The 21,426-nt window shown below is 52.6% G+C and overlaps 1 long non-coding RNA gene across 1 annotated transcript in view; it reads left to right on the top strand.

Moving 5' to 3' along the window:
- The first annotated feature begins 1,028 nt into the window (after positions 1-1,028).
- LOC118175718 overlaps positions 1,029-21,426 on the top strand; it is a 113,955-nt gene continuing 93,557 nt past the window's right edge. The window contains exons 1-2 of the long non-coding RNA XR_004755093.1: positions 1,029-1,160; positions 16,733-16,882. This is a non-coding gene — a long non-coding RNA (uncharacterized LOC118175718). The remainder of the gene's footprint in view (positions 1,161-16,732; positions 16,883-21,426) is intronic.

The following is a 21,426-nucleotide window of genomic DNA, read 5'->3' as shown; positions in this document are numbered from 1 at the left end:
GGGGGAGGCGGTTGGAAGCGTGAGGTCCCCACGAGTACAGGCTGCGAGCTGCTTCCGAGGGCAAACCCAAGCCCTTTACCCCCATGTTCAACTTTGACCTTGCTTTGGCAGGATTAAAAACTGCTGAAGATGGACAACCCAATGGCAAGGAGTTAATTCCCACCCCCCCTTCTCCTCCCCTCTGTTTTTTACTACTTTTCTTTCCAACTGGCCTGCTTTGCTGCTGAGAAATTGGGAAAACAAACAGAATAGATCTCGGCCTTGTGGGTGCTGCTGTCTGGAGGATGACGCAGGCGACCCAGCGCTGTTTTGGCCGGGGGAAGGATGCACAATCAGGGCTTTATCCTCTCCCTGCTGTGCTCTGCAGCCCGTGTTTGCTTCTCGGGTTTGGGGCATCTCTTGGGAGGCTGGTGGCAGGGAGCCCCACGGGTGGCAGAGGGGCTCTTTGGGGCTGCAAAGACAAAATGCAGGGCTGGGGGTCCCGTGGCTGCATCTCTGGCACCAGCTGCTTAATGTCTTTGTGCCTGCCCTGGCTGTTTCCATCTCCCGAAGGCGATCGTTGCTGCTTTCCTGGGGCAGGGGAGAGGTTTTGTGCAAGTGCAGAGCCCAAGGCAGGCAGGGTGGGTGGGGGTCTGCACCCTGCTGCCTGTGGCAGCGCTGTTAATGCTGCATGTGGTTACAGGGGAGAGATGCTCTTCCCTAATTTAATCTAAAAATACTTGTTCTTTATTGTCTTTTGTACCAAAATCTTGGCTTAGGAGCGGTTTTGGTGAAAAGCTGAGTATTGCAAGAGTCAGTTCCTTTATCTTTTTGGTGAAAAGTTCTCTCCCCAGATGTCAAGTGACTTTACCAGCAGCTTTGTATACATCCACGGTTGGTTTCCACGCTAAAACTCTGCTAGTTTTTTCCTTGGCTAATTTTCCAGCCAAGCACCGGTGCAGGGCGGGTGGCTCCACAGCCAGGGCTAAGCCAGAGCAATGCTGAAGTGCTGAAGCCCTGCTGAACCCGAGCTTCTTGTCTGTGTTTCAGCTTCTTCCCCTGCTGGGCTGGTGAGAGCCACGAGGAAGGGAGGTGAGCACAGAGGATGCTTTGAACATGCTGCAGAGAAGCTGAGTGCCCGCCAGCTCTGGGGAGAAAGAAGTCTCCTCACCCCGGGCAAAGTAACACATGGTCAAATTTTAAATGGCGTTTTAAGGGGCTGAAATAAGTGGGAGCTTGCTTTGATCTGCTGAAATCTTGTCTGTGCTACGAGGCAGCCACCTGTTAGTGAACAGATGGGGGGGAGAAGGCACCTTGGGTGCTGGGGGGGTCTTATCCTCGGTGGGGAGCTGGGGGCGCAGCTTTGCTTCTTGTCAGCCCTGGCTCCTGGCAGTCCCCTCTTCTGACACCCGGGCAAATGCATTTTTTGTTTATTATATAATAGCTCAGAGAGGCTAATGTAATTAGTGAGGAGCTGGAGCAACCCTTCAGCAGAAGGGCAGCCTGGAGGAGCCTGAGGGGAGGGAGATGCTCCGAGCAGCTCCCGCTCTCTTTGCCAGACCCGGGCTGGTGCCTGCCAAAGCGCAGGGACATGGAGCTCGCGGGGGCCTGGGATCGTGGCATGGTCACAGCGCCTTGCAGGACTCGAGGATGACTGGAAGCAGCTGCATGATCTCCAGGAGGGCCGGGAGCACCACTGGAGCTGCCCAGACTGGGCGTCTCGGATGATGCCGTGAGTGGGGGCCAGATGGACTTGGGCGCCGAACTCCTATTCATGTCAGAGGGATCTGGGCTTCAGAAACTGAGGCGGTGCCAGGCCGTGGACTGAAAGGCTCCTGACCCGTTTAAAGCCGAGCTGGGGATTATTGTTTGCCTACAAGCAGGCTGCCAGCAGTCCTCTGGGACGCGGCGCCTGTGCTGGTCCACGCGGGTGCTGCCGGGAGCCCGCGGCATGCAGGGGCCTCTCTGCTCTTGGCCCGGGTACCACAAACATCGACGTGTCCTCTGGGGCTCCGAGCACTGCTGAAATGCTCCCTGAGATTTAAGTAGGGCAGGCAAAGGGATTTTTTTTCCAAACCTCTGCTCCCCTGTGGTTGTGCTGGGGGTGTGAGTGGCGGTGCGGTGCCCTTGGGGGCTCTCACCTGTGTGCTCTGCAGGGGATGCTCAGGGATGCGGGGGGATGGCTCCAGCACCTCCAGCTTTGTCGGGGAGTGTAGGGACACGACAAGGAGTAATGGCTTTAAACTGAGGGTGGATTTAGATTAGATACAGGGAAGAAATTCTTCACTATGAGGAACTGGAACAGGTTGCCCAGAGAAGCTGTGGATACCTTCCTCTTTGAGCCCTCGCTCTTTGGAGGTGGGTTGGGTGCCCGGGGTGCTGCCTGCAGTTGCTGCATCCTTTGCTGGGCACCAGCCAGGCACACGGCAGCTCCTGCTGCTTGGGCAGCATTTGTGGAGGAGAAACCTTGAGCCTGAGCTGGAAACCAGCGTGCAGGTGACACCGCACCAGTGATGCGCTTGCGGCATGAGCTGAAAGGGCATGGGGAGCATCTCTGCAAATCCAAACTACTGCGAGCAATGTCCACCTGCAGCAGAAATGATCATGGCTTAAATCAGCTCTGTCCTGCCTTCGGATTTCTGTAGCCTTTTAATTATTTTTAATAAACCCTCTGCTCTCCTCCGAGGGTTGGGAAGGGTGAAGGGGGAGGGCGAAGCTCCTGGTTTGCAGCCCGGGATTACTAAGCAACCGTGTCCTGAAATTCACAGCCCAATGGAGAGAACTTTGTTTACCAGGAAGAAAACACTTGAAAAGGGGAATCTTTGGCGGAAGCATGACGGGATTAACGCTGGGGTTTCTTTAGGCAGTTCTGTTGTTTTTCGGGGCCTGACCTTAGCGCTCTGATTCGTCTTTGCCAAGCGACTCTTTCCCTGCCTAATTTAGGTGGCGGCATTGTGTTCGGGTGGGAAGGGGGAGGCGGAGGGAGCGAGGTTTGGCAGAGCAAATAGGAGCCCGAGATTATCTGGTTTAGAGCAGAGGGAGTCGATCATTAGATGCCGTGCTTCTGAAAATCCCGCTGTAATTAATTTTCTCCTGAATTAATTAGAGGAATCTTGGAGGGGGAGGCAGGGCTGGCAAGGTGCAGGGGAAGTTTTTCAGGGTGATATATGGGCTGCTGGCAGAGCAGGAGTGAAGTGGCCTTCCTCCAGCCTCCTGGGCTGTTGGTGGAAGGAAGAGCTGCTCTCACATGCATCACCTCCAACCGATGGTGGTTGTCTCCTTGGGATGGCTTTGAGTACCTGATTTGGGGCACTTGCCCCATTTTTTGTGCGTCTCTGGCATCGCAGTGGGACGGAGAGGATGGGTGGTTGTTTGGGGTGGCGTGGTGAAATTAAGCTGTGCTGTGTGAGAGGGGAAGGCCCTTGGGGAAAGGCAGTGTGGGGCAGAGAGCCCACACTGCGTGGCTGGGGAAGGGAGCAGGCTGGTGAGTGTGATGGAAGGGGCAGAGTTTTGGGGCAAATCCTTCCCTGTACTGAGGGTGTGCTGTCTGGCACGGCTCTGCCTGCAATCTCCTATGAGCTCTGTGCCAGCCAGCTGGTCCCTGGGGATGCAAGCCCTGAGCCATGTCATCATGCTGGGGAACACCAGCCAGCTCCAGGCAAGCCGGTTGTCATGGTGTGATGCAGTGTGCTATTGCACCTGCTCAATTAATCCCAATTAGTTCAAGTCTGGCTGCCTCTTCAGGCAGTGGGGAGGGAGTGTAGAGGCGCTGCCAGCAGCTGGTGGGACCTGGGCAAGGAGCTCCTGAAGGCTCCTCTGGTGAAGTTTCTGATGTGCCTGATCTGAAAATGCACTGGGTGTCTTCAGTCTCCTTGGGTTTGGGGTATCTACATTTCAAAGGCACCTTGGATCTCTGTATAAGCCGCACACACAGAACGCAGAGGTACTGGGTATGGGGGCTAGGAGGAATCAGGGAACAATCTGCAGGTCCTCCAAACCGTCTGGGAACTCCTGTCCTAAAGGGATTGCTCTAACCCTGGATTTTCTGGTTTAGGATACTTTTGAAGAAGGCATCAAGGATGCCAGATCCAATGTTTTGTAGGAGGAGTGATTTGTGGTCCTTGAAATTGAGACAGCACTGCTCTTTGGTCCGTGAGCTCTGTTATCACGTGGCCAAAGGTTTGCTCCTAGCCTGGTTTCACCTTCCCAAGCGAGTATCAAATGTCTCTTCCCTTTAAGTAAAAGCTCTGCTCAAACTTATCAGAGGCTTGGTATATCCTTCCTGCAAGATTACCAGTAAAAGATGCTTCAAGGCTTAAGCCAGCCCCTAACAAGCTGTGGCACATCGTTTGGCTCTGGCTGCCTCCCTCAAATCATCCAAATGCGGCTGCTTCTGTGGGGATGGAGCTGCTCCTTCGCTTCCCTCCAGTGGCTTTCCCCCATGGAGCTTAGCTCTGACAGCACCCTGTGGCCATGAGACACAAGGGGAGGGGTCCCTGCTCCCTTCTCTTCTCCTAAATCTGGGAGTCCTTGCAAGGCTGCATTTAGCAGGGGCTTAGGGTACATCCCCTGGAGCTGGACTGTCCCCAAGCCCTGTTGTGTCCTGTCCCCAGTGCAGCACCGTGGTGGCCTCGCTGTCCCATCCCTGCTGCTGCTCAGGTGCCCTGGAAGCAGGACCTGTTTCCATCCCTGCTGTTGCATCCTCAGGGCCACAGCTCCATGGGTAATAAAACCCCGAGGTCCCTCTTTGCTGCTGTGAAAGGGAGCTTTGTCTGTGCAAAGAAATGACTTGAAACCGATCTGGGGGAAGGCGATTGTTATCTGTGGGCTCCTGAACTGTTTGGATCCTGACTTTGTTAGAGATCTTGTAATTTAAACTCCAACCTGCTTATTAGAAATTTGAGATAATAGTTTAATAATAAAAAGCAGATTTTTTTTTTTCTTCTGGGTTCCTGTGTTCCTGTCCGCCTCTTTCTCTTAGCTGCTGTGGATATTTAATCGTGTGATATGCCCCTTCGCGCTTTGCTTTTATTTTTTTTAATAGCGGGATGAAATGGCAAGATGTTTCTTTTTGAGGTCTGCCAAAGGCAGATCGTGTAGGCCTGTCTCTGTGGTCCCCGTGCACACATTTTAGAGCATGCCCACAGAGCTGAAAGGAGCTGGAGGCGGCAGTGACACCTAAATCGTCCTCAGCTCCCGGGGTCCCCTTCCCTGTGTGCGCTCCCCTGGCTGCTCTGTGTCCTGCTGCAGCCCCTTGGGGATGTGGGGTGGGATTTGGGGGCTTCTTCTAAGAGCTGTCCCTGGCTGGGCAGCGGCTGCTTGGCCCTGAGAGCGCCCACAGGAAACATTTGGACGTGTGTGGGTGGATGAGAGGTGGTGGGAGAGGCTGGGGTGGTGGGTGGGCACGGCTGTGGTTGCTGAGCACGAGGCAGTTGTGCTCTGTACTGCTGCTCACCTGGATTAACAAATCTCATCGTGGGAGATCACTGGGAGTGTGATGCCAGAGCCTTTGGCTATGCTGAATTATCTCCCAGGGTGCAGGGATGTGGGAGCACTTGGGGTGCGGTGTGAGGGTGGCCCTGAGGGAAGCCCCCCAGGAGCCCTCTGCTGCTCTGCGCTCGTGTGCCTGCAGCTCAGCGCCTCGGCGGCTCCCAGCAGCGAGGATGGCGTTGTTCTTATGTGGCTGCCTCCTGCGGGAATAAATGCTGCTTGAGGTGGGGACCCTGTACGAGATGCTCTGGGTCTGTCATGGTTTGGAGGTGGCTGTTGTGCTCCTTGGGCTGTTTGGTCTCTGCTCGCTGCCCCGTGCCTCTGGGTGCAGGGATGCTCCAGGCACTTCTCACAGGGAGAGAAGACCCCCCGACAGTACAACTAAGTTAAAATTCCCCCAAATCCCCAGAGCTTTCCTGGTGATACCCGTTTGTGCCCTGGCTATGGGCAGCATCGGGGAGAAGTTTTGTTTGGTGTGTCTGGTGCTCCCCAGCGATTTCCTGCTGGGCACGGGTTACGCTGGTTCACATCGGCTCCCGCTCCGGATGCCACTTCCATTACATCATTTGGCTCTTGAAGAGCTGAGGAGGTGAGACACTTCTGAGCGATTATCTAGTGCAAATAGCCCATGGTAAACAGACTCGGTGAAGTATTGATACTGAGACTGTTTCTATTCCTAATTTCCTGCTCTCAGTGAGTTTGCCCGGTAGCCAAAAATGGGAAGGGGGGGGTTGGACCCAAACCCTTCAGTCCCAACTTCAGAATGATGCTCCAAATTTCAAGTCAGGGCATAGAGCTGCTGCCAGCCAGGTAATTGTGTCAGCACTTAACAACTTCCACCCAAGGCATTTAAGAGCAAGATTGAGGCTGGTGGTGATGTGAGCGCTCGGTGGTGGGAGCACATGGTGGTTGGGGGCGAGCAGAGTTGTGGGGCCCCTGGAGACAGACCCTGCATGAGGGGGCTTTGCCTTGTCTGGGACCAGTTTTTGGAAAGGAATCCCTTGTCAGCCTGCTTGTATTAGCTGGGGTGTGCCTCGTGGAGCACTGCCCGATGTCCTCACCATTATGCTGTCAAACCGATGGTCTGCGCCCTGAATGAATGAGATTGTCCTAGGAAAAAAACAACTCATTAAAATTAATGTCCCTTGATGAGCCCTGGGATTGCCTTAGCACCCACAGTGGATGCTTTTTTGTTGAACGCAATATCTGCTTTTGGAAGGGAGTTAAAATTTGTCTGCTGGGTTCCTTGTGGTGGGTTTTGTGGCAGAACTGGGGACGGGGTCTGGGGTCAGGAGGCAGCGCGACCTGCTGCTGCCTTCCCGGCGGGGGTGGCAGCTCTGAGCAAGCCCCGCGCTGCCGAGTTCTCTGCTCTGCAGGTGTCAGAGCTTGGCAGCCCATTCTCCATCCTTTGGGGTTGGTGCATCTGAACTGCGATAGCTGGCAATTTCCCCAGCAGGAGGACCTGCCCCCTCGCCGGGCCCCCCCCCCCCCCAGCTGCTCCTTACTCAGCTCCCACCACAGGGTGGGGGCTGCGGGTGCTCTGCACGCTCAGGCAAACTTTAACCAGCAGAGCCCGTTTTTTATTAACCTGCGTTTCCTCTTGGTTCCACCATTACCTCGGCAGAAAAGAATCTGACCTCTTGCTCTCAGCATCACCTTCACTTCCCCCCTCCCCCCCCAGCTGTTACTTGGTGGTTTTGGGTGGAACTCTGCAACCTCCCCCCTCCCCGTGTCACCACGGTCCCTGTGCTGTGACACCGCTCCCTCCGGCCTTTGTGCAGAGCTCCTGAAAGAGCTTTCGGGCCGGCACAGCGGCGGTGTTAAGCCCATCATAGGTCCCTCTTAATTAAATTTGAAAACTGCTTGGATAAGAGGGCTTTCGGAGCGAGTCAGGTGCTGAGCCATGGGCCCGAGCAACTGCCACAGACTAGCACTACCACCCACAGCCCTGATCCCCATGACATGTGTACAGATTACGGAGAAATCCCTCAGCAATGAGCCTGCTTTAACTCCTTCGCTCTCCGGGGCTGCTGAGCACAGCTCCGAGGGGTCCCCGGCTCCCTCGGTGGGTCTGAGCAGCGGAGGGACGTGCTGGTGGTCCTGTGCCACCTTCCTGGGGCTGGAGCAGCGAAGGGTGACCTGCGGTGGCACACAAAGTCCCTCCTTCCCCTGGTGTCCGAGGTGTGCAGCAAACCTTGCTGGGGGACGTGCAGCCTGCCCGGGCAAAGTGCAATCTAAATATTGGCTTTGGATGAGGCGCACAATGAGAGAAGGAACATCTCGAGGCCGCGGCTGTTGGGCCAGCAAGAAAAAAGAGGGAGGCTTGGGGTCACTGCGTTGCCAAAGAGCCGGTGTGAGGAGGGGTGGAAGTGGAGGGAGCCCCGTGACATCCTTGCTGCAGCTGAGCGTGGTTGGGGGCTGCGGGGCTCTGGCTGAAAACGAGGCCCTGCTGCCCAGGAGATATAGGGTGAGAAGCCCTGAGGGGTGCTCTCAGTCACTCTGCTTGAAGCAGCCCCTGATCCTGGCAGCCCTGAGCTCAGGAGTGAGCCACCTTATTTGCTGCCCTGTGTGTTCCTTGTGGAGCTGGCTATGTGGTTGCTAGAGGCCTTGGCGTGCATTTTTTTTTTTTTAAAAAAAGGGCAAAACTTTTTTTTTTTTTCCATTTCTACCTGGAGGAAAACACAACCCCAAACTCAGGGAAACCAATTCCTACCCTTTGGGCACCTGGGCTCTGCCTGGGAAGTTAAAACTTCTACTTAGGGAGGCTTTGCCAAATCTGTGTCCAGGGGCACTGAAGCTGTGCCCTGCTCCCATTCCCAAGGCTGTTCCCCCAAATGTCTGCTGGTTTCCAGATCTCAGTGCTTCCCTGGGGGGGAGGTGACAGCTGGTGACAGCCCCCCAGGCCTGTGCACGCAGGGAGACGTGTGGCTCTGCAAGCAGCAGGAATGGCTTTGCTTTAATCACAGCTCCCAGTCCTTAACCGGTGTTTTGGTCTGGCGTTTGAAGCAGAGGTGGTTTAGGAGGAATATTAAAAAGCAATAACGCAGCTTGTTGAAGCACATTGGAGCCTCTCTCCAGCCTGGAGCCTTGCTGGAGTCAGGGTTTCTCGTCTCCTATTAAATCACGCGCTCCTGAGGAGCCTTTGAGCCTGGTGCTCTGGGCACATTTCAGAGCCTCGGCCAAAACCAACAATTATCTCCAGTTTCAGGAAATTTGAAGCTGTGGTTAGCAGTGTCTTCTTGAGGACTGACAGATGACACAGGTGGCTTAGCGTGCAGCCAGCGCTCACCCCGCGCGTTGATGGCATCCGTCATCTCGACAGGCCGCGGCGTGGCGAGGAGCCGAAGGTGGGCCTCCCGTCGGGAGGGAGGCGAGGGCTGGGGGCCGCCGTGCACGCTGCCTCGCAGCCAGCCCTGCCAGCGGGTGGAGTGGCCACCTTGGGTCGATGAGCTCCGTGGAGATCCCTGGAACGCCTCCTCCCATCGTGGCTCGCTGCCGTTATTTCCCCAGGCGGCGGATGCCCAGCAGAAACCGCTCTATTGCTTCCTGCAAAGAAATGGAGCTAGAAGTTTTTATAGCCTGTTAGTAGCTCTTTGCCGTTAAGGAAGGGCTGAGGGAGTGCTCGACTTGCTGAAAAGTTTACTTTTGGGTGTTCTGGAAGTATTTTGATCAAATGTATTGCAAACTCGGGGCTCCAGCCAACCTCCTGCGTCCATCCTTCCTTGCACTGGCTCAGCGTGTTTTATCCCTCCATGAGGAGGGAAGGGAATTGTCTCGGAGAGCCAGGCACCAACAGTTTTCCAGGTCCTGTGGGTTGCTCCTGGGGTTCGTGAGCCCGAAGGGGTGCTTGGTGTCTGTGTGACTGGAGAATCCCAGTCTCCTAATCTGGGGAGTGCCGAGGGACGGGACTGCGAGCCCACAGGAGCTCCTACCCCGATGCCTGCAGTAGGGAGGAAGGAGATTTTTTATCAAAGTGAGTCCCTGCTGTTTGAGTTCCTGCTTAGGAGCTTGATAGCATCTAAAAACCAACACGGGGAAGTAAACAATGAGTCCAGTTTTATTTTAGGCCTCTTTTTCTTTCTCCCTTTTTTTTTAACCTCTTAATTACTTTGAGTAGCCAAAACCTTAAATCCCAACAGATGCAATGGCTTGTTAGGGAGCCTGCCGCTGGACCCTTCCTTGTAAAAGCTGAAAAGAGGAGGAAATATTTTTCGAAGGCAGCTGAAGCCGTTCTTCCTTCGGCTATTCACTGATAACAGTAGGTGTGAAGAACCTGCGTACGAGCAGATGTGACTCAGGAATAATAAAGAGCTGAGAACCTGTCCTTAGATGGTGTGGATCAGTGATTCACCTGCCAGCCCTGGCTACTTGGCATATCAGGCCATGTCAGTAAAACCGCTGCTATTTCTATGGTGCTGTCTGGGGGCAGCGGGGCTTGCGGTCACTGAGCAGACCGGAGGGGTTTCCGAGGGGGAGAGGGACCTGGGTGCATTACAGAGACCGCAGCAGGAAAGAAACTCGACTCAAGAGCAAACACTACTTACTGCTGTCTGCAGAACTGATGAGGAAAGTCTTGTTTCTGTTGAGCCGTGCAGAGAAAACAAATACCACCCCCAGCAGCTGCCTTCACAGGAGAAAGCTTCCTGCCCCTTGGCTTTTGCCAACTGTTGGGCGGTGAGCGAGGCACGGTGGTTATCTGGTTTATCTGGTCCGTGGTTTCATGTCCGCTGGTGACTGACCAGGGGCTCGAGACGTTTGCTGTGCTTTTACAAAAGTCTTTCCTTGCTGCTTGTCTTCCTCTCTGCAGTCCTCCCCTCGTGCTTCCCCCTTCCCTCTTTTGCTCTCTGTCGCTTGATGTTCAGGGAAAACACCCGTGGCCATCCCAGGGGAGCATTTTGGCACAGGCATTACATGTTAACTACTGTAATTAAAATATTTCTCTCATTAACTTGGAAATGACATTTCTTCCTAAATTATACCCATGGATTTTTGCTAATTAAGCTGCCAGTTTCAACAGAACTGCTTCAGAAAATGCTGGAGTTCGGAGCCTGGCCCTGCTGGGTCCCTCAGTCTGCTTCCTGCAGCACGGCGGGGACGGTGCTGGGGTGATCCCCAAAAGGGTCCGCTCCGGCTGGGTGCTGGGGATGCGGCTCTGGTCCACAGCGAGCAGATGTCTCTGGCTGTGTCTGTTCCAGTAATGCCTTCCGATGCTTTGTAAGCTGCTCAGAGTGATGTGAATCCCTTAAGTATTGCTCCTGTTGGGTTGGGAAGCGAAGGCGCGCAGGAGCTTGCTGCTGTCCCCGCTTGTGACATGGCACCATTGGCCGTGTTGAGCAAAAGCAGCAGCAGGACCCACGTGGGACTTGCACCTAGAACATGGAACAGGACAGCCCAGGGGAACTGGGAGCTTTTCCTCCAGTAAACCCAGTGAGCCTTGGAGGCTTTCAGCACGTTTAAAAGTTTTCCTTCCAGGGATGCAGAGTGGAGGGAGGTTAACCATGGGGCTCTGCTACTGGGCTGTGGGAGCTGAATCCTGGAAGCTGAAATAAAATATTCCTGAAATAAAGTATTCCTGCTCTGCCCTTGCACGTTCTCAGGCACTCCTATTGCTGGCCTCCTCTTCCTCCCAAGCGCAGGTGGGTTTGGGTCTGCGCAGAGCCTTCTGGTGCCCCCCAGGCTCGCTCTTCTCGGGGTTTCCAGTTCTCCCCCCAGGGCAGGGGCTGCCAGCACGACCCAGCTCCGCAGCCAGCTCAGCATTTGGCTTTTGCCCCCCAGCAACCCCCATCTGCTCTGGCAGGTACCTGTCTACCCACCGCTGGGCGCCGCGTCAGGCTGCTGACTGCGGTTCAGAGCAAGGACAGAGTTATGTACACATCGCTGTGGCAACGCTTAGGTAAAAGCCTCTGAGAAGCACCGAGGTGCATATTATGGGCTATTGCCTTCCTCTGTGTGTGCATGTTTTTTTTTTCTTTTTTTCCTGACACTAGCCCGAGGTGCGGGGAACACCTGAGCTGGTTTAATTAGCTTCCCTGCCTTATGCTTCTGTAAGTCTCTGAAATCTCTACCTTGTGTGTTTTTTGTTTTTTTTTGACTTTTTTTGACTTGCATCTGCTCCCAACCCCGATGTCGATCTGCGGCCTGAGAGTCTCACAGGGACTGAGCAGCACGCGTGAGCTAACCCAGGGGCAGGAGCAGGGGAAGCTCCTTGAAGGCCCTCAAAGTGATGGAAGGTCACAGAAACTGCGCTTTGACCTGAACTGGATCATCTGGGAGTCTTCTGGGGGTCTGGTTGTAGTCTGAAATGGGATGGAAAAAAGGCTATGTAAAGCCAGTGTTTTTCTAGGTAGCTGCCCTTGGATGGAGCAGGGGGGTGGCTGGTCCTGCCCAGGGCAGGGTGACGCAGGGTGAGGAGGGCGGGGGACCTAGCTTGGGCTGGAGACCACCACCTGCCCCGGGGTCTTGCAATGGCAATGGGTGGCCCTTGTGTTTGCCGAGCACGTCGCTGAGGTTGGTAGCGCAGCATCCAGAGCTTTTTGCATAAGGCTGCTTGCCTGTAACTTAGCACAGCTATTTAGTCACCCAGAAATGAAGTCTGATCTAACTGCACAACACAACCCATCAGCATCAGCAAGAACAGGGTGCAAAATGCGCTTAATGTTAATTCCTCACTTTGGAAGTGAGGAAACCCTTCTGTGCATTTGCATTATTGTTGTCTCGGGCAGTTCAAAAAAAGGTTTTCTTCCGAGGAAGTGCTTTTTGGAGTCCTAATGCATCACAAAGGAGAAACGTGTTCCTTCTTGTCTCGTGTGGCACTTGCCCAGTGCAAGCACCCGAGGGAGGAGCACGTGTCCAGAGGCAGCAGCACCCTGAGGGTGGTGGCCTGGGCATGCAAAGATGCTTGAGACCGAGAACGGGCCACACAGTGCTCGCCTGTGCCTTGTAATTGTGTGTGATCCCTGGCTCTCAAAGGGCAGCTTGCAATAAAATCGGTGTTTGGTGTTGCCATTCCAAAGGTGCAGAATCTCTCAGGGTATCGGTTAAATCAGTTCACCCGCTGCTGGTGCCGCGTCTTGGCCTCATGCATCTGTATCCATGAGCAATAGGTTTTGTGGGTGGCAGCGTCGGATTAGCCGATGGAATTTATTTGCTCTGGTGGAACCATTTTTAGGCAAGATGTTTTTGCAAGCAGCATTTCATCATAAAACGGTGCTGTCAGTCACCTGTAGGCAAATGACTCTCCAAAACCCAGCCCTAGATTGAAGGAAATGATAAGTAGCTCTGCTTGTCCTGGAAGCTTTTTTCCTCTCCTTATTTAATATTTTGCTGGGTAAATAATTACCGGCCTCACATACTGCAGAGTGGGTGTGGAGGGTCAGCAAATGTCCTGAAAATGGTTTCAGTTCTGTGCTTGATAGCGAAGGCAGAGGTTTTCACAAGCAAACAGGACCGACTGCGCTGCATTCCTCCTGCCTGGTCGCAGGGGTGGGTGCGCAATGGCAAAAATGTGCCCGAGCAGCTGCATGGGCGCTCCACTGGATCAGCTGGAAGGGCAGGGGCTGCCGGGGCTCCGGGCAGGGAATGGGGCTGGTTTTAGTGAGAATTTCTGAAAAAAAAAAAAAAGGTGGCTTTTTGTGTAGCAGGGACCAGGAGCGAAGTGCAGGCTGGGAACGGCTCCTCCTTGGCAGCGCTGCCCTGGCTGAGCATTGGGAGATTAAGAAGCCTTTAATTGGGTACAAGCATCAGGACTTAAATGCTAATTTACATGCCTGACACATTGATGGCAAATATTTCAAGTATTGACTCAGTCCACTGCCTAAACAGGGTGAATGGCAGGAGAGGAGGTGATGCACCTTTCCAAGAAGGTGTTTGATACCTGAACGCTCCCAGCTTCAGGAAGCAGAGGGAGACCCAGGGCTGGAAACAGCCACCAGCCAAGTTCACACTGGAAAATAACACGTGGTTTTTTTTATTATTTTTTTATTTTTTTCACCTGGAGTTTAATTAAATACCGGATTAGCTTGTGAGGAGGGGGAGGGCGAATTCTCTCCATCTTGGAGCTGTCAACAAGAGCTGAGCCACTGCTCCGTGCACAGCTCTGCGTGCGCTCCTGTCGTGGGTGCACAGCGGAGACCCCCTGGCCACGGCAGCTGTAGGAAACTGTCCCCGGGGGGCTGCCCGTGGGTCCCCACGGCCAAACTGCCCCTGGGCTGCACCGTTATCCGGGCTGCCACCTCTCCAGTAACACGGTGCGCTGCCGGCAGCTATTTGTCTCCAGCTCCTTTCACCACCTCCGTTGTTGAACCCGACTGTCACTTTTCTCGCCTCCCTGTTTTCAGTGTTTTCCCCAACAGTTTCTTTTTATAATTGTGATTTTTCCACCCCCCCCCTCTCTGTCGCTACCTGTTTGAGCCCTCAGGCGGTGAGCTCGGAAATGCATTTGCTGGGGTTTGCCCTGGCCTGTCGCATACATCATCCTGCAGAGGATGGTGTGCATCTGTTTGGCATTTATTAATCGGTGCAGCTTGACAGGGTTTCTTCATGTGTTTTCTTTTCCAAAATTCTCTGCTTAAAATAGAGCAGCAGTTGGGGGGGGGGAATTAACTTCCTCATGCCTTTGTGTGGGCTTCCACACTGCATGTCCTACATGTGCTGTCTGGAAACGTTCTGCCTTCAGAAACTGCCCCCCACAAAGCAAGGAGGGGGATGCTTTGGCTATCAGCTGAAAATGAAGCTAAGTTTATAAGGGGCCAAGGCTTGCCACTGTTCAATCACTCCCTGTTCCTATTATGCCTCCCTGCTACTGCTAGGAGAAAATCACCTTTTGCCACCAGCTGCCTGCAGGTGCCCACCCGGAGCTCCCCAGTGACCCATCTGCGAGGCTCTGGAGCAAACGATGCTCCTGGTGCTCCCGAGGACGTGGGTTCCTCTCCCCGAGCTCTTGGCTCGGTCCTGCAGCCCTGGAGGTGTGAATGGTGCAGTCACCAGGACCCCCAGTTGGTGGGCTCCTTTCCCCCCGAGGTGTTCTGGATCCCAGCTCCCTTTTCCGAAGGGAGCGGCATTGCACAACGGCATGCTCGCCGTTCGAAAGGAGACTTCCCAGCTTTCCTCTTCGCTGGAAATATTTATCTATCAGCCAGCTAAGGGCAGAAGGAACTTGTTTCAGGTAGGATGTTTTTCCATCTGCACGTAATAACATCTCTAGCTGCGTGTAATTAACTCAGAAGTGATAGGCTTGTAATTACCCAGCAGAAGCCTGTGAAAGGGATTGCGTTAGTCTTTATCTCAAGCTTTATTAACGAAGGTGTTCTGGGCCATTTTGGGATGTGCCAAAATGTCTGAGGCAGTGCTGGAGCCCCACAGAGGCTGGGCTGGGGGCAGGGCTGGCTGGGGTGGGCTGGGGCTGTCTCGGCACCACGAGGTCCCCAGCAGAGGACCTGCAGCAGGTGGCTCCAGCCCTTGGTGTGCTGATGTCCTTCATTTCTGAGGTTCATCTGGGACAACAGAGACCCGCCTGCTCTGGCTTTTGGTTAAAATACTGGAGGCTTCTGCTGTTTGTGTGATGAAACCATCACAAATGTAATATATACTGTACATACCATAAGAATGCCATTAAAGACGTATGTTTTTAGTGCATGGCTCCCTTAACAGGGGAACAAACTCAGAATCTCTACTTCTTGGTGTGCAGCTTGCACCCGTTTGTCTTCGTTATCCCTGTAACTGAGAGAGACAAATTGCTCAAATGGAGATGTCTCAGCTAAAACCATATGTCTGAGCCTTCTTCAGAAGTTTTGAGACCAAATCTTGCAATGTATGCCCCTGGGGATTAGACCCCGAATTGATATCAGAGGCTGGTGTTTGAGGGGAATCTGCCCTGGTTTTGCTCCGCAGCCTTGGGAGCGAGCAGTGCTTCCCCTTGAGCACGTAGCGCCTGCGAGATGGGCAGAGGGCGGTGAAGTGAGGCACCCCCTGAATGCTGGGACGTTTCTCATGGGCAATACCCTGCAGAGGAGACGTGGGATTATTTAATTTTGCATCTTGGCTTCTTGGGATTTGCTAGAAAAAGCACAGAAATTCGCCTCTTCTACAAGCCAGAGCGTCTTTGTGGTTTGTGACCATGAGTCTTGGGCATTTCGTGGCCGTGGTGTTTCGCACCAGGTCCTTGTTGGCCTTTGGGTCCCAGACTGGATGGAGACTTCTTGGTGCTCCACCACAGCTTGGTGTAGAGCTCATGGGCACGTTGTGCTGCCTGGTACGGGTGCAGGATCCGATTAGATTTGTGTTCTGGGTCCAGCGAAGGACCCGCGTGTCCCACACGCGGCAGTGTCTGGACTTGAGGCAGTTCAGGTCTGCACAGGTTCTCTTAACACCTGGGCATTCCTACGACTTGAAGTAACGAGGTGGTAGGGAACAACGTTAATGAATGTATGCGTAATTGGGGAACAAGGAAAACAACACAAGCTAATTAATTTGCTAATTAATATTTTTTTCGTGTCATTTGGGAGATTAATAGAGGAAGAACGGTTCAATGAATGGGGTGCTGATCTACTGGGAAAAGGAGTTTGCTCTCTGCCAGGGCTGCCTCATGTAAATTTGGGCGAGTCATTTTGCGCTCCTTGTATTTTGAGTCTAATTATAACAATAAATTCAGCAACTTCTGTGCTTCATGGGGGGAAAAATGTTACACTCAAAGCCAAATAGTGTTGATATTAATTGGGAATGTATAGTAGGAGTAATGCTAACTACAAGGAATATATAGCAGGAGTACTACTAACTACAGTGACAAGGCTCAGTTTTAATAGATGTTTTGAATAATAATAAAGATGTTTTAAGCATCTATTATCTAATTTGTATGACGCTCCTGAGCGGGAGGTGTGGGGACAGGCAGCCCTGTTCCCTTTGCAATAGGGAAAGTGAGCGTAAGCTATCTTGAGCTATCAGAAAAGTTTGTAATGAGCTTTAATAGGTGTAAATTAGAAACAGACATAACAAGTTTGACGTGGGCTTTTACTGGAGTGATTACCCTTTGGAATGGGACTTTACCTCTCCTCTGTCTCTTGATGTCTCCCAGACCAGCCTGGGACATCCTCCTGGGGAGCTGGGAGGGCAAATGCAATTCTGAACCGCATGGGAAATAAAGCCCTTTGGGGCAAGGTTCTAGCAGGACGCTTTCTCATACTCTGCTCCCTGTGTTGCCTGTATGGGCTGGGTAAAATTCTTAGCTTCTGCACCCTTTAATTTTAGCCCATCCGATTCTTTGTTTTAGGTCCTGGAATCGTGAGAACTTCCAATGACTTGGCAAATCGCTCTGAATCACTGACGTTTGGCGGCCACCTCCACCCATGCCTGTCCCTTGCCTGCTCCCTCGCCGGGTGTCAGTTCTCGAGCCTACGTGCTGAGAAGAGAAGTTAAAAAGGTAAAAGTCTGTAATCTGATTCCACGGTGACCTGTCTAATCCTGTTCCCTGGTACAGTGAGAGCTGAAATACTTGTACTGCAAAACAATGGCTTGAGGAGGCTACAGAAGGAAGATGAGAATCTGCAGGGATTTTTTTTTTCTCTATTTTCTGTCTCTTTGACAGAAATGTGTCAGCTTGAAGGCAGTGAGGTTGAAATTGCTGTGAGGTTGGGTAGTAATGCGTCGGGTCCCTCTTTATAGGAGAACAGGGGGTACGGCTTCAGGCAGCCCCGTCTAAATCCGTGCATGGGAGCAGTTGTACAGCCTTGTCCTGGAGGTGGAGGGTTCAAATGTGATGAGAGAACAAAAAAGAGCTGCTGGTTGCCTTGTGTTCCTACCTGCAGAGCTCCCAGGGGGTGGGATGCTGAAATGTTTGCAGGCTGGGCTGAAGCTGAGGCTTTCTGCGTGTGGCTGGGCTGTGTTGGAGGCCCTGCAGGGCAGAGCTTTTTGGGCTTCCTCTGGGGAAGAAGTTCCTACCTTGGTTCTGGCCGTGTCTGGATCACAGCTAGGGCCTGACGCTGCCCTAATTGTAAGACAACCCTTGGCCAGAGCTGGTCTGTGGGTGTTTCCCTCCCGTGGACGTTGGGCTGGGTCAGGCAGCTGAGTGTAGGCTGGACCCATGCAGATTTGCTTTCCTCTCCTTCCCTGTGCAGCGCCCATATAACCATGCAAAGCCCTCCTCTTCCATCAGAAGCTCCAGGGCAGTTAAGGACATGAGTGACCCTGGGTTTGAAGCCCCAGTGCTTCAAACCAATGCAGTCCTTCCCTATCCTAGCTCAATACTTCTGCCCCAAGGACTTTTGGGGAGTACATGCATTTTTTTTCCTCTAGCTTTTTGAGAAGAAAGCTGCTCTACACTGAGTCTTGATGCAGGTTCCACTGAAAATACCTGCCTGCAGAAGGGTATTTTGGAAAAGCAGCTTTTCCAGCAGAGAAGCTTGTTTCAATGGGCTCTGCTGAGGGTACACCAAAGAGCTGTGTGAGGTCTGGATTACAGATGTTGTGTTTTGAGCTTGCTTGTTATATCACAGAGGTGTTCTCATAAGCCGCTTTGTCCTTTCCTAGAGATCTTCCTCCTGTTGAGGCTTTGTGTTTTTGTTTGCCACAAACTTTAAATTTGCTGCTGCACTGAACTGAACCGCGCTTTCAGAATGATTTCCATCTGGGAACCTGAGTGCTCAGTTCCTCAGACTTGGTTTTTCTTAGGTCTTTGGCTCGGTTGCAATATTTCCTTCCTTGTTTTTTTAGGCATAATACCCTTCAATCCATCCGGTATTGCTGACACTGATGCAAGTGCCATGGTGTTACAGAAGGGGGAAGGCTGGGAGTGGTATGAAATTAGCCCGGGTTCACCGACAGCAGTGCTGCCAGCGTGTGTCGGTGCAGCCCCGAGGGCTGCTCTGCAGAAAAGGCTGCAGCGTGACATTTGGGGGGATGCTTTGGGGTTAAAAGCCCAGGCTGGAGCGGGGCTGCCTGCTGCAGAGCTGCATCCAGGAGAAAACTTTTCTCATGGAATTCATGCAGCCAGGGCTCTGTAATGGAAAATGCGCCACACCTTAAATGCTATCATATTACTCATGAGCGCAATGCTGGTAATTAACTGAGTTAAAAACCAGATTTATTGCGTGTCAATTATCACCTAACAAGTTGGCATATCTGAGAGATGCATCAGAGGCCGGATGTGCTGGTTTCCCACCTGAGGTAAGGGAGGTCACCTGCCTCGCCACCAGGGCAGATTTAATGGATCTTGCATGTTTAAATACAATCTTACGCTCAGGTACAAGAACGTGTTTAACACCAGTGGGGTGCACGGTTACAAAGTGAAGTCCTCCAGTGTAACGAGATGCAAAACACCTAGTGGTTTCATCACCAATTTGGTGTCTGTGTGGAACCTCCTCGCATCTCCTGATTGTTTCTGACATCAGAAATGTTCTCAGGCTTCGCCCCTCCACCCCAATCCAGAATGACACTGGGTAAACGCCGTGCTGAATTCGAGCTCCTCTTGCTAACCTGCAGCGAAGGCTGTGGGAACGGATGGGATCTGCTGATTCAGCTCCTTAAAAAGAAAATCTAAAGGCACTGTATGCATGCAATGCAGCCAGGTGACTCAATTACAACACCTGGGCTTAGGTTTGCAAACTGTCTATAGCCTTGAGTTTCAGTTCAAACCTTACCCATAATTTTAGTCTCTGCCCTTAAATCCCCTATTGTAGGAGATGCATTTTTTCCTTATTTTTGGAGGCTGTTGCAGAGCAGAGGTTGCCTGCACGCTGTTGGAACACCACATCTTGTGTACGTCCAAATGTTGGTGGAATTCCAGAAAGTGTGAACTTGGTGTGTCTGCAGATTGCATTATTTAAAAAGTAATGAAAATTAAATACTTGGAATCTTGGAGAGTGTGTAACTTTATGGCTTTCCTGGTACGTACTAGGAAAATTCTGAAGTTCAGGCTTTCTAGCTTCTAGCATGCAGAAAACTACCAGGGAGCGTGTGCTTGGTTTTACACTTGGTTACGCACTTGAGAAGTGTGTATATTTTGAGTCTCCTCCCTACCTTTTGCCAAATGCTTTTTGGCTGCAGCCTCACCTTTCTGACCAGGTCTGCTTGTCTGCGAGGTAACATCTGGCTTGCACAGGCTGGGCAAGGAGACGCCCCAGTGGGGCAGGGACAGGTCAGTGCTGGAGCCAGCCCCGCCTCGGCTCTGGTCTCTTAAGCTGCTTTTCTATTTTCCCAACATCACGCTGAGCTTCCCTGCTGCCAGTCCTGGGCTGAAGTGTCATCTGGGAGGGGAAGTTCCTTTGCTTGCAAAGAAGTGATTTTTTTTGGTGTAATTCATACTTTTACCCTGTGCCTCATGCACCAATTTTCCTGATTTTTGTAGCCTAATTAGATTTTTGTAGCCTAATAAAATTCTGATTTTTGGGCCAGCAGACTCTGATCGATGTGAAGTGCTGTTTCCCTTTGGCACCTTCCATCCCAGGTACCTCCTTTTCTGCTCCCCAGGTGCTTGATCTGCTGTGTGGCTGCTCTGCACTGCTCCTCTCTCTATTTTTTTTTGTCAGAAAATAAATCACGTTTCGCTTTCTTCAGACAAGTCGGGGAGAGCCCAACAAGACTGATGACAGAGAAGGATCGGTAATATTTCCCTGTATAAAAAATAGTTTTCTGTGCGGTGAAGCTGCTTTCTGACAGGGCTGCGTGGGACAGCACATCAGAGGGCTTGTTCTCATCCCACCACAACCTGCCCGGGAGATGCAAGGCTGCCGTGCAGGGAGATCACACCGGAGTTTGGGTGCTGGGGATGCTGTTGGTGCGCTGCTGATCCTGGTGCTACCGTAACTGCAGGAGTTCTCCCCAAACCACAACGTTTCCGTGTTACCCATGCCAAAACCCATGTGCAGCCCAGAGCTGTGGGCGGTGCTTTTGTAGACCTACACAAGTGCTGTTAGGGATGGAGTGGCAAGTGGAGTGGGTGGTGAGGGGACACACTGTATGAAGGGGTATAAAGGGTGGGTGATCATTTAAAGCAATGGAAAAAAAAAGTACTGAATTATTTTTTTTTTACATGCCCCTGCTGTGTTTGTGCTCACTCTGTGGTCACTACAAGCAGCTGGCAAGGTGTCCAGCCACACAGGTAGCCCTCAGACCACTGCTGTTACAGAAATATCAGGGGTATTTCATTTCCCTCTGCTTCACTGGGCAAGTGCATGTGCTTCCCAGCTGCTGCTCCTCTTCCTCGAGCAGGCTCAGATGCCTGAAGGGAGCAATAAATGCAGGTAGAGCCCCCGTCGCCCATGCTCTCGGCCGGCCGGGATGCGGGACCGGGGGCTGTTCCCATCCCCCTGGCCTGGCCACGCTCCCCCCTCTCCCCCGCAGCCCTGCCTTGCCCTTTTGTGGAGATTTATAGAGCCGAGTGGGCTGAGAACAAATGAGCAGACATTAAGGCGATGTGTTCTGCATACTAATGACAAGATACTGCTTCTGCACCTCGGGGCAATACTGGGTCAGGCCAGTTTAGCTGTAAACTTTATTTATGTGCTTATTACATCGCAGCTGCAGTTTGCTGGCCCGGGCTGAGGGTTTAGAGATGTGTCCGGCAGTAAATTTTGTTTGTTTATTTGAAATGGGAAGCCTCTTCCCCCCCAACCTTTCTCTTTTCTTCTTGGAAAAAAAAAATAAAAAATAAATCCCATCTTTGCTGTTGCGGGCTTGAGTGGGGTGGGAGGCAGAAGTAAGGATGTGGGGTTGGGGATGTGGGGTTCATTTTTGTGGGGAGCAGTTGGGTTTGTTTAAACCTCGCTGGTGTGCAGAGGACTTTACCCCTCTTGGTCAGTAGCAGCTGGCCCTGAGCTCCCCGTGTTCCTTGTGCCAGGTCCCTCCTGGAGGAGAGGAAGGGTCCTCTGGGAGCTGGGGAGCCTGTCACTGTCCAGGTGTGGCCAAGTCCCTTTGCCTCCAGCCCCATCTGTTTGTTTCCCCGGGGTCAGGCACACTTCTTCCCTTGCA

The sequence above is a fragment of the Oxyura jamaicensis genome, chromosome 18 (assembly GCF_011077185.1).
Source record: "Oxyura jamaicensis isolate SHBP4307 breed ruddy duck chromosome 18, BPBGC_Ojam_1.0, whole genome shotgun sequence".
Lineage (NCBI taxonomy): Eukaryota > Metazoa > Chordata > Aves > Anseriformes > Anatidae > Oxyura > Oxyura jamaicensis.
Note: the sequence above shows the minus strand (reverse complement) of the source record. Positions and strands in the feature narration are given on the sequence as shown.